Source organism: Neoarius graeffei, chromosome 13 (genome assembly GCF_027579695.1).
Source record: "Neoarius graeffei isolate fNeoGra1 chromosome 13, fNeoGra1.pri, whole genome shotgun sequence".
Taxonomy (NCBI): domain Eukaryota; kingdom Metazoa; phylum Chordata; class Actinopteri; order Siluriformes; family Ariidae; genus Neoarius; species Neoarius graeffei.
The window spans coordinates 26,012,569-26,027,036 of NC_083581.1; the positions used below are offsets into that span (position 1 = coordinate 26,012,569).

The 14,468-nt window shown below is 42.1% G+C and overlaps 1 protein-coding gene across 1 annotated transcript in view; it reads right to left on the minus strand.

Annotated features, from left to right (window-relative positions):
* The window catches only part of plekhg5b (pleckstrin homology domain containing, family G (with RhoGef domain) member 5b), a 124,146-nt gene extending 110,406 nt beyond the window's left edge, over nt 1–13,740 (minus strand). Inside the window, exon 1 of the mRNA XM_060937405.1 lies at nt 13,678–13,740. The gene's annotated coding sequence lies outside the window, so the exon portion shown is untranslated. The remainder of the gene's footprint in view (nt 1–13,677) is intronic.
* Between the last annotated feature and the right edge of the window lie 728 nt (nt 13,741–14,468).

The following is a 14,468-nucleotide window of genomic DNA, read 5'->3' on the forward strand; positions in this document are numbered from 1 at the left end:
GACATGCAGGTTAGGTTAACTGGTGGCTCTAAATTGACCGTAGGTGTGAATGTGAGTGTGAATGGTTGTCTGTGTCTATGGTGGGGTTTACATTAGACCGTATCAGCGGATCATCAGATTAACGTTTTTAAAACGATTAGTGTGCACACAGCAACACCAATACACGGATACGCTCGGCTCCGCAGGCATCCTGCGCTCCAAATCACTCCACCCTGAACAGCAAGTGCCCTCTGGAGGGTGCGCACTCCGGCCCTGCGCAGCTCACAGAGCGCGCGAGTGGAGTGCACGAGCAGTGATTTAGGACTGAGCCGCTGTGTGTGTGATCTCAGTGCATGTCGGGCATGCGCGTCACTTACCACTTGCAAGTGGAAGGATGGCAAGCCTAAAGACAATCATAACTACACAATGGGCAGTATTTGCATCAGTATTTGCAGTATTTTCATACTTTTATACTCTTTAATGAAAGGTGATACAAGGCGGAAGTCCGCGCCGTTTTTCAGCAGTCGCGTCACATGACCAACGCCAGCGAATCAGGAAGGTGGATGTCACAGTGACGTTGTCCAATGACGACGCCAGCTAGAGCTCAGCACAGCGTATCCGTGTATTCTCAATGTTTACACAGCACCGGACCAGACACGATCTGGATTGAATACGTGGACCCTGGCGGATTCCCGTTTCCTGGCGTTTTAATGTAAACGGACAGTGCATCCGCAAAGAAAACGAGACAGATACGGTCTAATGTAAACTTGGCCTATGTGTCAGCCCTGTGATGACCTGGTGACTTGTCCAGGGTGTACCCCGCCTTTCGCCCGTAGTCAGCTGGGATAGGCTCCAGCTTGCCTGCGACCCTGTAGAACAGGATAAAGCGGCTAGAGATAAGATTTTATATAGTAGTCTCAGGTAAAGAGTGCAGGTTTGTAAGGAAATGAGCTGTAGGTTTTCTTTTTTTAAATTTGAAAAATGGTTACCTTATGTAATATGTTGCCCAGATACAAACACTTTCTGTAACATTTTATTTTGTGCTGGAAAACGAGCGTTTGGACTCTAAAATGTATTTGTCCCGACTTGATAATGTAGTCGTCATACAATAGAAATCTACAACAAAGTTTGTATGAAAAAAAGGGTGCTGAAGACTTGCATGGTACTGTCCGCACATCTTATACACCTGAAATGCTTGGACGCAAGTCAAATGAAAACCTTAAAAGTGCGACTTAATATTAGAATTAAATTTTTGGAGAGGAATCTGGACTGATGGAAATTAACTAGAAAAAAAAAGCTGCATCTTTGTGACACCTATTTGCAATAAACAATGTAAAAAAAAAAAAAAAGATTTATTTGACTCACCTTCTTACAAATATTTCAGACAAATAATCACTGCTGTATAATGGGAAGTTGACGAGTATTATAAATGATAACGATAATACAATTTTTTTTTTAAGCTGTTTATCCTGGCTATTGAGAAAATTCCACTACATTAATAAAAGGAAGTCCAAGGCTTTAAATCAGGGGTTCTCAACCTTTTCTGCTTTGAGGTGGTGTTTACATTAGACCGTATCAGCGGATCATCAGATTAACGTTTTTAAAACGATTCGCGTGCACACAGCAACGCCAATACACGGATACGCTCGGCTCCGCAGGCATCCTGCGCTCCAAATCACTCCGCCCTGAACAGCGAGTGCCCTCTGGAGGGTAAGCAACTACCGTATTCTGTATGTTGTTTGACCAAAACTAAATATTTATAAATACTATTTTGGTCAATCAACATACAGAATACGGTAGTTGCTTACGAAAGACAAGCATCTACAGTGGGGCAAAAAAGTATTTAGTCAGTCACCAACTGTGCAAGTTCTCCCACTTAAAAAGACGAGAGAGGCCTGTAGTTTTCATCATAGGTACACTTCAACTATGAGAAACAAAATGAGGAAAAAAAAAATCCAGAAAATCACATTGTCTGATTTTTAAAGAATTTATTTGCAAATTATGGTGGAAAATAAGTATTTGGTCAATAACAAAAGTTCATCTCAGTACTTTGTTATATACCCTTTGTTGGCAATGACAGAGATCAAATGTTTTCTGTAAGTCTTCAAGGTTTTCACACACTGTTGCTGGTATTTTGGCCCATTCCTCCATGCAGATCTCCTCTAGAGCAGTGACGTTTTGGGGCTGTCGCTGGGCAACACGGACTTTCAACTCCCTCCAAAGATTTTCTATGGGGTTGAGATCTGGAGACTGGCTAGGCCACTCCAGGACCTTGAAATGCTTCTTACGAAGCCACTCCTTCATTGCCCGGGCGGTGTGTTTGGGATCATTGTCATGCTGAAGGACCCAGCCATGTTTCATCTTCAATGCCCTTGCTGATGGAAGGAGGTTTTCACTCAAAATCTCACGATACATGGCCCCATTCATTCTTTCCTTTACACGGATCAGTCGTCCTGGTCCCTTTGCAGAAAAACAGCCCCAAAGCATGATGTTTCCACCCCCATGCTTCACAGTAGGTATGGTGTTCTTTGGATGCAACTCAGCATTCTTTCTCCTCCAAACACGACAAGTTGAGTTTTTACCAAAAAGTTCTATTTTGGTTTCATCTGACCATATGACATTCTCCCAGTCCTCTTCTGGATCATCCAAATGCTCTCTAGCAAACTTCAGACGGACCTGGACATGTACTGGCTTAAGCAGGGGGACACGTCTGGCACTGCAGGATTTGAGTCCCTGGCGGCGTAGTGTGTTGCTGATGGTAGCCTTTGTTACTTTGGTCCCAGCTCTCTGCAGGTCATTCACTAGGTCCCCCTGTGCGGTTCTGGGATTTTTGCTCACTGTTCTTGTGATCATTTTGACCCCATGGGGTGAGATCTTGCGTGGAGCCCCAGATCGAGGGAGATTATCAGTGGTCTTGTATGTCTTCCATTTTCTAATAATTGCTCCCACAGTTGATTTCTTCACACCAAGCTGCTTATGTATTGCAGATTCAGTCTTCCCAGCCTGGTGCAGGTCTACAAGTTTGTTTCTGGTGTCCTTTGACAGCTCTTTGGTCTTGGCCATAGTGGAGTTTGGAGTGTGACTGTTTGAGGTTGTGGACAGGTGTCTTTTATACTGATAACGAGTTCAAACAGGTGTCATTAATACAGGTAACGAGTGGAGGACAGAGGAGCCTCTTAAGGAAGAAGTTACAGGTCTGTGAGAGCCAGAAATCTTGCTTGTTTGTAGGTGGCCAAATACTTATTTTACCGAGGAATTTACCAATTATTCATTCATCTCATTATCTCTAGCCACTTTATCCTGTTCTACAGGGTCGCAGGCAAGCTGGAGCCTATCCCAGCTGACTACGGGCGAAAGGCGGGGTACACCCTGGACAAGTCGCCAGGTCATCACAGGGCTGACACAGACAACCATTCACACTCACATTCACACCTACGGTCAATTTAGAGTCACCAGTTAACCTAACCTGCATGTCTTTGGACTGTGGGGGAAACCGGAGCACCCGGAGGAAACCCACGCGGACACGGGGAGAACATGCAAACTCCGCACAGAAAGGCTCTCGCCGGCCACGGGGCTCAAACCCGGACCTTCTTGCTGTGAGGCGACAGCGCTAACCACTACACCACCATGCCGCCCGGAATTTACCAATTAATTCATTAAAAATCCTACAATGTGATTTCCTGGATTCTTTCCCCCCATTCTGTCTCTCATAGTTGAAGTGGACCTATGATGAAAACTACAGGCCTCTCTCGTCTTTTTAAGTGGGAGAACTTGCACAATTGGTGACTGACTAAATACTTTTTTGCCCCACTGTACATGCTTGTCTTTCGTAAGCAACTACCGTATTCTGTATGTTGATTGACCAAAACTAAATACTTATAAATACTATTAAGTTTAAAGGTAAGATGTGTTACTCTGTTAACTGCTAATGCTGTGCGCAGCCATGAACTCCGAGTTGAGGAGACCGTCCTGACCTCCTGAGTCAGAATTACGAGTTGAGGGGACCGTTTTCGAAAGTTTTTCCGAGTCTGAAGTCAGAAATTAGGAATTCCAACCTTTACTCAAGTGTAACATCAGTGCCTACGGACACGAACAAATATTTAAGTTTGTACGGTTTTTTTGCAGTCAGACATTTTCCTTGTCCCAAAGATTACAATTAAAAACAGCACGTCAGACTTTTTTTTTTGTCCCTTTATGGTTAGATTTTATATTATGGAACGTCTATGAATGTTAAATGTTAGTTATAGCAGCTGTAAAAAAGTCTTTTCATCACCCTTTCTTTTTCCTTTTTGAAGTTAATAAGGAAAAAAAAAACCTGCATTAAAAAAAAAAAAGTTACAAGAAACCACAAACTTTGGTCATGAAGACATCCAGAAAATTTCTTCCATAAATGCTACATAAATGCCTCCAGACTTCACAATATCAACAGTTATACTCTTTTATATGTTTATTTCTTTTATCACTAGATTTATTTGCAAGCACCTATGAATTAGCTGTTGCTATAGAAACAAATGTACTAGACAGTAGGGTGCATCAGTTGCCCCCTAAAAATGAAAAGTTCCTCCGATCATGATGCGTTTTTGTTTTTATGTTCCTTTTGGTAAGAAAACACACTGGGTGAAATATTTTGACAAAATTCAAAAGTTTAATGGTGGCACCAGGAGCTCAAAGTTATGGAAAAAGCTGCTATTTTATGACAAAATTTCAATCACTTTTCATGAAACATCACGGCACCTTATAGAGTATACCAAATATCTTAGATACACATTTTAGGACATATTCTAAATATATTATCAAGCACAGTTTGAGTTTTAGCGGGCGGCATGGTGGTGTAGTGGTTAGCGCTGTCGCCTCACAGCAAGAAGGTCCTGGGTTCGAGCCCCGGGGCCGGCGAGGGCCTTTCTGTGTGGAGTTTGCATGTTCTCCCCGTGTCCGCATGGGTTTCCTCCGGGTGCTCCGGTTTCCCCCACAGTCCAAAGACATGCAGGTTAGGTTAACTGGTGACTCTAAATTGACCGTAGGTGTGAATGTGAATGGTTGTCTGTGTCTATGTGTCAGCCCTGTGATGACCTGGTGACTTGTCCAGGGTGTACCCCGCCTTTCGCCCGTAGTCAGCTGGGATAGGCTCCAGCTTGCCTGCGACCCTGTAGAAGGATAAAGCGGCTACAGATAATGAGATGAGATGAGTTTGGGTTTTAGCTGTTCATTGACTCATTGTTCAACTACTTTTAAACAATCCAAATGTATTATGAATCACATTAATGCTTCTCTATCTCTTGCAAAGGTTCTTAACATGACCTCTGGCTCACAAGGAATCAATAAATGGAGTCCAACATTGTGATTCAAACCTTACGCGAAAACATAAAATAAGCGTTTTTTGGCAAAAAAAAAAAAAAAAAAATGAACCTCATGGTGCCACCATTAGACTTTTGAATATGGTCAGAAAATTTTACAGGATGTCTTTATTGGTGAAAAGGAACACCTGAACAAAAACGCATCAGATTTTATGAAAGGTGAGGGCAACTGATGCACCCTACTAGACAGGAATGCGTTAAAATAAACCTGTGATTTGAATTACTCCTGGATCTAGTGTCAGAGCATGAGGCATGAATATGATACAACATAACTCATCTGATTTTGAAGCAGTGTATGGAATGTACCTTCCTGCAACAAAAATGAAGCCGGCTACTGAGGAAAAAAGGAAATTCTTCAAAACCAGCTAAACATGCAGGATATAGTCAGCCGGGTTCATGATGCTAAATTAATCTTGGTTCATATCCCAGCTGCAGTAGTGGCTAAACCTCAGCCAGTGATTCAGTGTGCAAAACTAGTGTGTGTGTGCATGTCACAAGTATTTAAACTGACAAAGGGAAAACGCACAAAAAAAACACGGCGGCTGCTTCAGGTTCAGTGCTCTTGCCATTTTGCATCTTTATCACCAATTATCAGTCCTGAGCAGTGAAGCAAGACACAGGACACAGTCACAGCTTCAGGCCATGAGCATCTAACACATGGGCGTGCAATGTAACACAGACGTGTGAACGTGCATTACCATCTCCCCCTAGTGGTCAGGCGTTGGAACAGCAGATTTTTATTCATTTTAAATGCAGATTTTATTCTATTCATCAAGACAGATTACATCAATGGCGGCACGGTGGTGTAGTGGTTAGCGCTGTCGCCTCACAGCAAGAAGGTCCGGGTTCGAGCCCCGTGGCCGGCGAGGGCCTTTCTGTGTGGAGTTTGCATGTTCTCCCCGTGTCCGCGTGGGTTTCCTCCGGGTGCTCCGGTTTCCCCCACAGTCCAAAGACATGCAGGTTAGGTTAACTGGTGACTCTAAATTGACCGTAGGTGTGAATGTGAGTGTGAATGGTTGTCTGTGTCTATGTGTCAGCCCTGTGATGACCTGGTGACTTGTCCAGGGTGTACCCCGCCTTTCGCCCGTAGTCAGCTGGGATAGGCTCCAGCTTGCCTGCGACCCTGTAGAACAGGATAAAGCGGCTAGAGATAACGAGATGAGATTATATCAATAATCTAGATTTCAGGATTCTTTTAGAAAACAAAGAGCTCAATTATAAGCACTTTTAGGTGATGTATCTTATTGTACACATTATATATGACTGCTGTTGTACACTTGGGAAGTTTTTTTTTTTTATAAATGAAGGAAACTAGCTCAGACTGCTGCATCTTTGCACCATCACTACTACGCTGTCATAATCGTGACGGACCTGTGTCAGAATCACCAACTCAAATGCAGAGCTCCCAAATCCTGAAAATCCACCAACATTCTTCATACGAACGGACAGAATTTGAACAATTTTGCCAAGAAGAGTGGACAGAAACATCAGGCTCCAAACGTACAAAGCTGATAAAGGAAACTCTCAGCTGTAACTGCAGCCAAAGGCAGTTAACCCAAGGGGAGTGAATACTTATGCAAGCAGTGAATGTTTGCTTTTTTTTTGGTTTAATAATCAATGTTTTTTCCACTTTGAGATGTTAGATGTAGTGTTTGTTAAGTCTATTTAGTAACATGACAAAATATGGAGGCCGGCACAGTGGCGTAGTGGTTAGCGCTGTCGCCTCACAGCAAGAAGGTCCTGGGTTCGAGCCCCGTGGCTGGCGAGGGCCTTTCTGTGCCGAGTTTGCATGTTCTCCCCGTGTCCATGTGGGTTTCCTCCGGGTGCTCCAGTTTCCCCAACAGTCCAAAGACATGCAGGTTAGGTTAACTGGTGACTCTAAATTGACCGTAGGTGTGAATGTGAGTGTGAATGGTTGTCTGTGTCTATGTGTCAGCCCTGTGATGACCTGGCGACTTGTCCAGGGTGTACCCCGCCTTTCGCCCGTAGTCAGCTGGGATAGGCTCCAGCTTGCCTGCGACCCTGTAGAACAGGATGCTAGAGATAACGAGATGAGACAAAATATGAAGAAGTTTGGGGGGGTGAATACTCGTGCACTTACAATTAGAAGTCACGCCAGCTAAGGAAAAGACAAACAGCCATTTGAACCAATGCTGATCGCAGAAAAAAAAAAAAAAAAAAAGTGTTACTCTACGCAACAGTTGTCACTACACTTGTGACTATTGATTCAGTTGAATCAATCGAATAATTGATTTGACTCTGAATCAATTCAACTGAACCAAAACATGGCTTTTTTTTGTTTTGTTTTTTAAAATCAGGTGATTTTTTTTTTTTTTTTATTTCTATGCACATTTGGCAAAGGTTTCTTTACCTCTTTCCAATGCTGGATTTCTAAACCAATGAAGAAATAAGTATTAGTACCCTTTTTAAGTCCTACAGTGCCTTACAAAAGTATGCATCCCCCTTGGTGTTTGTCCTGTTTTGTCGCATTACAACCTGGAATTAAAATGGATTTTTTGGGGGGTTAGCACCATTTGATTTACACAACATGCCTACCACTTTAAAAGGTGCACTTTTTAAAAAAAAATTGTGTCACAATAATTAAGATGAAAAAACAGAAATCTGGAGTGTGCATAAGTATTCCCCCCCCAAAGTCAATACTTTATAGAGCCACCTTTTGTGACAATTACAGCTGCAAGTCTCTTGGGGTATGTCTCTATTAGCTTAGCACATCTAGCCACTGGGATTTTTGCCCATTCCTCAAGGCAAAACCACTTCAAGTTATGCCACAAATTCTCAATTGGATTGAGGTCTCGGCTTTGACTAGGCCATTCCAAGACATTTAAATGTTTTCCTTTAAACCACTCCAGTGTCACTTTAGGGTCCTTGTCCTGCTGGAATGTGAACCTTCGTCCCAGTCTCAAACCTCTGGCTAACTGAAACAGGTTTTCCTCCAGAATTAACCTCTATTTAGTGCCATCCATTTTTCCTTCAGTCCTGACCAGCTTTCCTGTCCCTGCAGACGAAAAACATCCTCACAGCATGATGCTGCCACCACCATGCTTCATTGTAGGGATGGTGTTCTCAGGGTGTTGGGTTTGCACCACACATGGCATTTCCCATGATGGCCAAAAAGTTCGATTTTTCTCTCATTTGACCAGAGAATCTTCTTCCATGTGTTTGGGGAGTCTGCCACATGCTGTTGGGCAAACTCCAAACATGATTTTTTTTTTAAGCAATGGCTTTTTTCTGGCCACTCTTCAATAAAGCCCTGCTCTGTGACGTGTACGGCTTAAAGTGGTCCTATGGACAGATACTCCCATCTCCGCTGTGGATCTTTGCAGCTCCTTCAGTGTTATCATTGGTGTCTTTGTTGCATCTCTGATTAATGCCCTCCTTGCCCGGTCTGTGAGTTTTGGTGGGCGGGGGCCTTCTCTTGTCAGGTTGGTGACATATTCTTTCCATTTTGCTATAATGGATTTAATGGTGCTCCCTGGGATATTCAAAGTTTGAGATATTTTTTATAACCCAACCCTGATCTATACTTCTCGACAACTTTGTCTCTGACCTGTTTGGAGGCTCCTTGGTTCTCATGTTGCTTGCTTAATAATGTTGTAGGGTCAGGGTTCTTCCAGAACAGGTTGATTTATACAAACGTCATGTGACACTTTGATTGCACACAGGTGGATCTTAATCAAATAATTACGCGAGTTATGAAGTGAATTGGTTGGACTCCGCTCTTATTTAGGGGTTCCATACGAAAGGGGGCGAATACTTATGCACACTCCAAATTTCTGTTTTTTCATCTTAATTATTGTGTCACCAAAAAAAAAAAGTGCACCTTTAAAGTGGTCGGCATGTTGTGTAAATCAAACGGTGCTAAACCTCCAAAAATCCATTTTAATTCCAGCTTGTAATGCGACAAAACAGGATGAACACCAAGGGGGATGAATACTTTTGCAAGGCACTGTACCTGCCCCTCAGCAATTTTTTTTGGCTTTTTTTTTTTTCCAAGACCACTCCAAACCAAACCAAATGAACCGAAAGTATCAATTTCGCTCTGATTCATTTAAAAAAAAAAAGACTAAGAGGTGAATAATGAAGCCTGGAATACACACTTTCAGCCATTACATAGCACGGCAAGACCATAGTTTAAAATTTTTTTTTTTTAATTAATTAATTAAAAAAAAAAACTTCCCTGAAAATGACAGTTACCCCCTATAGCCCAAGAGCATTAGCTCAAAATTGAGTCCAACCCGGAACAAATTAGTAACAAGCTGAATTTTTCAGAATATGTTCAGAATACCCTTAGGAATAACATACTAAAAGTCCCCGGGAATCCACCTTGTGCTCTCTGAGAAATTCAAGATGGCGTCCAAAATGGCCGCCAATTGGAGATTTTTCAATATCTCAGGGATAAAACAGAATATAAATGCAATTAAAATGTTAAATTATATGTTCTCTCATACAAGCAATCCAAATTCACCATTGTCACACTGTTAAAATTAAAATTAACCAAGATTACAAGGTCATTAATGTGGAAATTACATGGAATTTGATGGTTGACATGATTGACAGATTAGCTTAGTAGGCTACCTACATACATGAACATGATGTAAAACAACAATTAGACATCAATTTCCTTAATATTTAGTGCATCTTTAAGCTTTGATAAAATATTAAAGGGAAATTAAATTTGAGAACTCTCTTCTAAAACTACAATGGCAAGCTGTTTCAGTACACTTCTTCAACATTCCGGCGACTTTCATGACAAGAAGGTCTGCCTCAATAAAAGCTCTTGCTTATAAACAATGAGTAGACTTAAACACTTCTCAGTGCCTCAGTTGTAATGCTTGGACCTTTGTTGTACCATCAATGAAGTAGGGAATTTATTCAAGCTTGTTTAAAGGAACAGTCCACCGTATTTCCATAATGAAATATGCTCTTCTCTGAATTGAGACGAGCTGCTCTGTACCTCTCCGAGCTTTGCGCGACCTCCCAGTCAGTCAGACGCGCTGTCACTCCTGTTAGGAATGTAGCTAGGCTCAGTATGGCCAATGGTATTTTTTGGGGCTGTAGTTAGATGCGACCCAACTCTTCCGCGTTTTTCCTGTTTACATAGGTTTATATGAGCGGTGATATGAAACAAGTTCAGTTACACAAATTGAAACGTAGCGATTTTCTATGCTATGGAAAGTCCGCACTATAATGACAGGCGTACTAACACCTTCTGCACGGTTCAGCAGCGCATTGATATCTGAGCTCCGTATCAATGCGCTGCCGAAGCGTGCAGAAGGTGTTAGTACGCCTGTCATTATAGTGCGGACTTTCCATAGCATAGAAAATCGCTACGTTTCAATTTGTGTAACTGAACTTGTTTCATATCACTGGTCATATAAACCTATGTAAACAGGAAAAACGCGGAAGAGTTGGGTCGCATCTAACTACAGCCCCAAAAAATACCATTGGCCATACTGAGCCTAGCTACATTGCTAACAGGAGTGACAGCGCGTCTGACTGACTGGGAGGTCGTGCAAAGCTCGGACAGGTACGGAGCAGCTCGTCTCAATTCAGATAAGAGCATATTTCATTATGGAAATACGGTGGACTGTTCCTTTAAGGGTGGAAAAAAATTAATCTTTGAGTTTCTAGCGTCAGTCTTTACTACTAGCAATGCCAGTGTGTTCGGACAAAAAATGACTGAACTCAGCATGACCTTTTAACATGCCATTTTTCATTTTACACCACCAATTTACTTTAATTAATATTAATGAAAATAAGTGCTCCAACCCCTAGTAATTGTGTTTGTTGTTTTGTGAACAGAATAGGATGATACGGAGTGAACGAGTAACCAATGGATCCACACTCTATAATCGGTAGTGTAGCACATGTATAGATTTACAATTATAAGTCTGTAATTATTAGTCCTAAACATTAAGAACTGAAGCCATTTCAAAAACATATGAGATATCATGATACCATAACGATTATTTTGTCATAACAGTCATTGTTAGTGTTATAATAATGTGTACAATGTTATTATATAATGTGAATACACAATGTAATTAATACACACATGTTGGAATTTACTCTCCTACCCTACAAAACATATATTCTGACCTTTTAATTGCATTAATATTTTGTTTTGGGCCTGAGATATGGGCAGATCTCCATTTGGCGGCCATTTTGGACGCCATCTTGAATTTCTCAGAGAGCACAAGGGGGATTTCCGGGGACTTTTAGTATGTTATTCCTAAAGGTATTCTGAAATTTTCAGCTTGTTGCTAATTTGTTCCGGGTATAACCCTATTACTCCTGGGCTACTAGTGAACCTCTCCATCATGTCTTTATGTACAGGAAATAGAAATGACATTTATACGTGTAAACACGCGTACGGACATTGAAATTTCCCCCAATATGAAACAGTATGGATTCATTCCCCTCGCTCTCTTTCCTTTATTTTCCTTATTAACACCACGAGGGAGAATTAAGAGATGCTGATGAGGGAATGATTGTTATAGCACCTCTACACATAAGTGACAACAGGAACCAATTTGTCTCGTAAACAGGGGCGATTCTAGCATCTGATCTTTGGGGGTGCTTAGCCCCCAGAGCTGACAGAGGCACCTGGCTTGAACGACAGTGTTTCCACGTTTATTCCGCATTTAGACTAGACTTAACTAGACAAGAAGACTAGACTTATGCAATGTTTTAACAGAAGCTGACCCAATAAACTATGATATCTACACATTTACGACCACTGACACAAATATTTACGTTATATTTTTAACTAAACAAGACCTACTACTGCATTTGTAATGTTGGAGCTATTCATTTTGAACAGTGGTAATTGTTAATTAATGTGTGATTGTGTATTGTGTAATAATAGTGTGTATTATGATTTTACATTAGTTTACATTAGTTTATATTTTTTGTTATATTTGTTATATTTTGGTCGTGTTCTTTTGATAGTCATTTGTTTAATTGTTTGCTTCGTGCATGTACGTTTCAGTGTCTGTTTTGATTAATTTGCTAATTATTATGATGTTATTTATGAAAAATATATAAATATAAATATATAAATATATAAATGATAAGCAAACGTAAACGCTATGTTACATTAAATAAAATTGACTAACACACGGTGGTCTAGCACCGTAGCACTTGTACAGCTCTGCACAAAAGTATCTCGATAGGGATGATAAATGTCATTTTTATCATTCTGTTCATAGACCAGGGAACATATTGCATTATGCATATTATTGTGTTGTGTTTAACAACTGTAACTCCAGTCCGTACCTTCACATCTCGCTATGCCAGTAATACTCAGGTGCTACTTCGAGTTCCTCATCGGCGTGGAATCCAGTTAAAAAAAAACACCATGTCGTAGCAAGCGCTCGCGCGGACAGGCAACCCAATCAGAGGGGACGCAAGGAGGAGAGGGATTTTACTGCTCATAGAACTATCACGTAACAGGTGAATTCAAGAACACACACGCCCGCGCACACATTCATTGCGCAGTGTACAAGGGCACTTATTTCTGAAAATTACGTCCAAAAGCAGTGTTTTTGAGGGTGCTGAGCTAGGGGGTGCTGAGCTCGTTTTTGGGGGTGCTTGAGCACCCCCAAAAATAGGCTAAACACGCCCCTGCTCGTAAACATTCCACTGCATTAAAACACGACTATAAAATGGCTCATATTTGGAAGTCATGACGTGCCATTTATTAATAAATTAAAATTGTAATTGTTGGCTGTTGCTGTAGTATGTGAGGAATGAAACACTTCATGACGAGACACGCAGGAACCTAACTGTGGGGATATAACTAAAGAGTCATCTCAAATATTTAAAAGGATTATGCATTGCATTACCTCCTGGTGACTCTTGCTGTCCGTGGTTTATGCAAAACGAGTGCACGGTGTAGTGCTACTGCTGTAACAGAATTAAACTGCAGGCTCAGAGGGGCATAAAATAGCATTAAAATTCAAAAGCATACAACCCTGATGTGTATGTAAAGGTTTTATTTTCTGTCCAGAATTTTCAGCCTGCTTTCCTTCCTCTGCACTCTCTCATCTGATGAAGTGGTTCTTGACAGGAACACAGGGGAGAGGGAGGGGATTCGGAGGGATAACAAAACACACGCACACACACACAGGCTAACCTTGTGAGAAATACTGTCCATGTTTATTAGTAATAAAGCCACGTCTCACCACACACACATAGCAAAAGTCAGAGAATGAGTGCGTGTGTGTGTGTTGGGGGGGGGGGGGGGGGGGGGGGGGTTAATAATTCAGCCAGGACCCTCCACAGAGCTCTGTAAAGAATGCGTGTCTTGTCCAGCTCTTACCTTGGAGGCCCGACGGCGCTCACTGCAGTCTGGATGCTGACACTCCACATACTCCTCCTCTTGGGCAGACTTCTCATCTGGAACAGTACAGCGAGCCATGCCGTTAATTCAGCCAGCGTTAAATCAGAGAAGCGTGCGTGCGCGCACGCAGGAATACATGCCATCAAAAGCAATGGGGGGAAATGAGAGCACAATGACATTTGATTATCAGATCAAAACAAGAAACAGATCATTATAGACTAAATAAAAGCCCAAGTAAGGATTACAGAGTGAAGAAGGGGTCAGTGGTGCAAGAAGGAGGATTAAAAAGGGGAAACAAGAACTGGAAAAAAAAAAAAAAGACCAGAAGTCTCACACGGTATGGCCATACAGCTTCTTATGAAGGACTAGTCCGGTTCATCTCATCTCATCTCATTATCTGTAGCCGCTTTATCCTGTCCTACAGGGTCGCAGGCAAGCTGGAGCCTATCCCAGCTGACTGTGGGCGAAAGGCGGGGTACAGCCTGGACAAGTCACCAGGTCATCACAGGGCTGACACATAGACACAGGCAACCATTCACACCTCACATTCACACCTACGGTCAATTTAGAGTCACCAGTTAACCTAACCTGCATTTGGACTGTGGGGGAAACCGGAGCACCCGGAGGAAACCCACGCGGACACGGGGAGAACATGCAAACTCCGCACAGAAAGGCCCTCGCCGGTCACGGGGCTCGAACCCGGACCTTCTTGCTGTGAGGCGACAGCGCTAACCGCTACACCACCGTGCCGTCCTAGTCCGGTTCAGTTC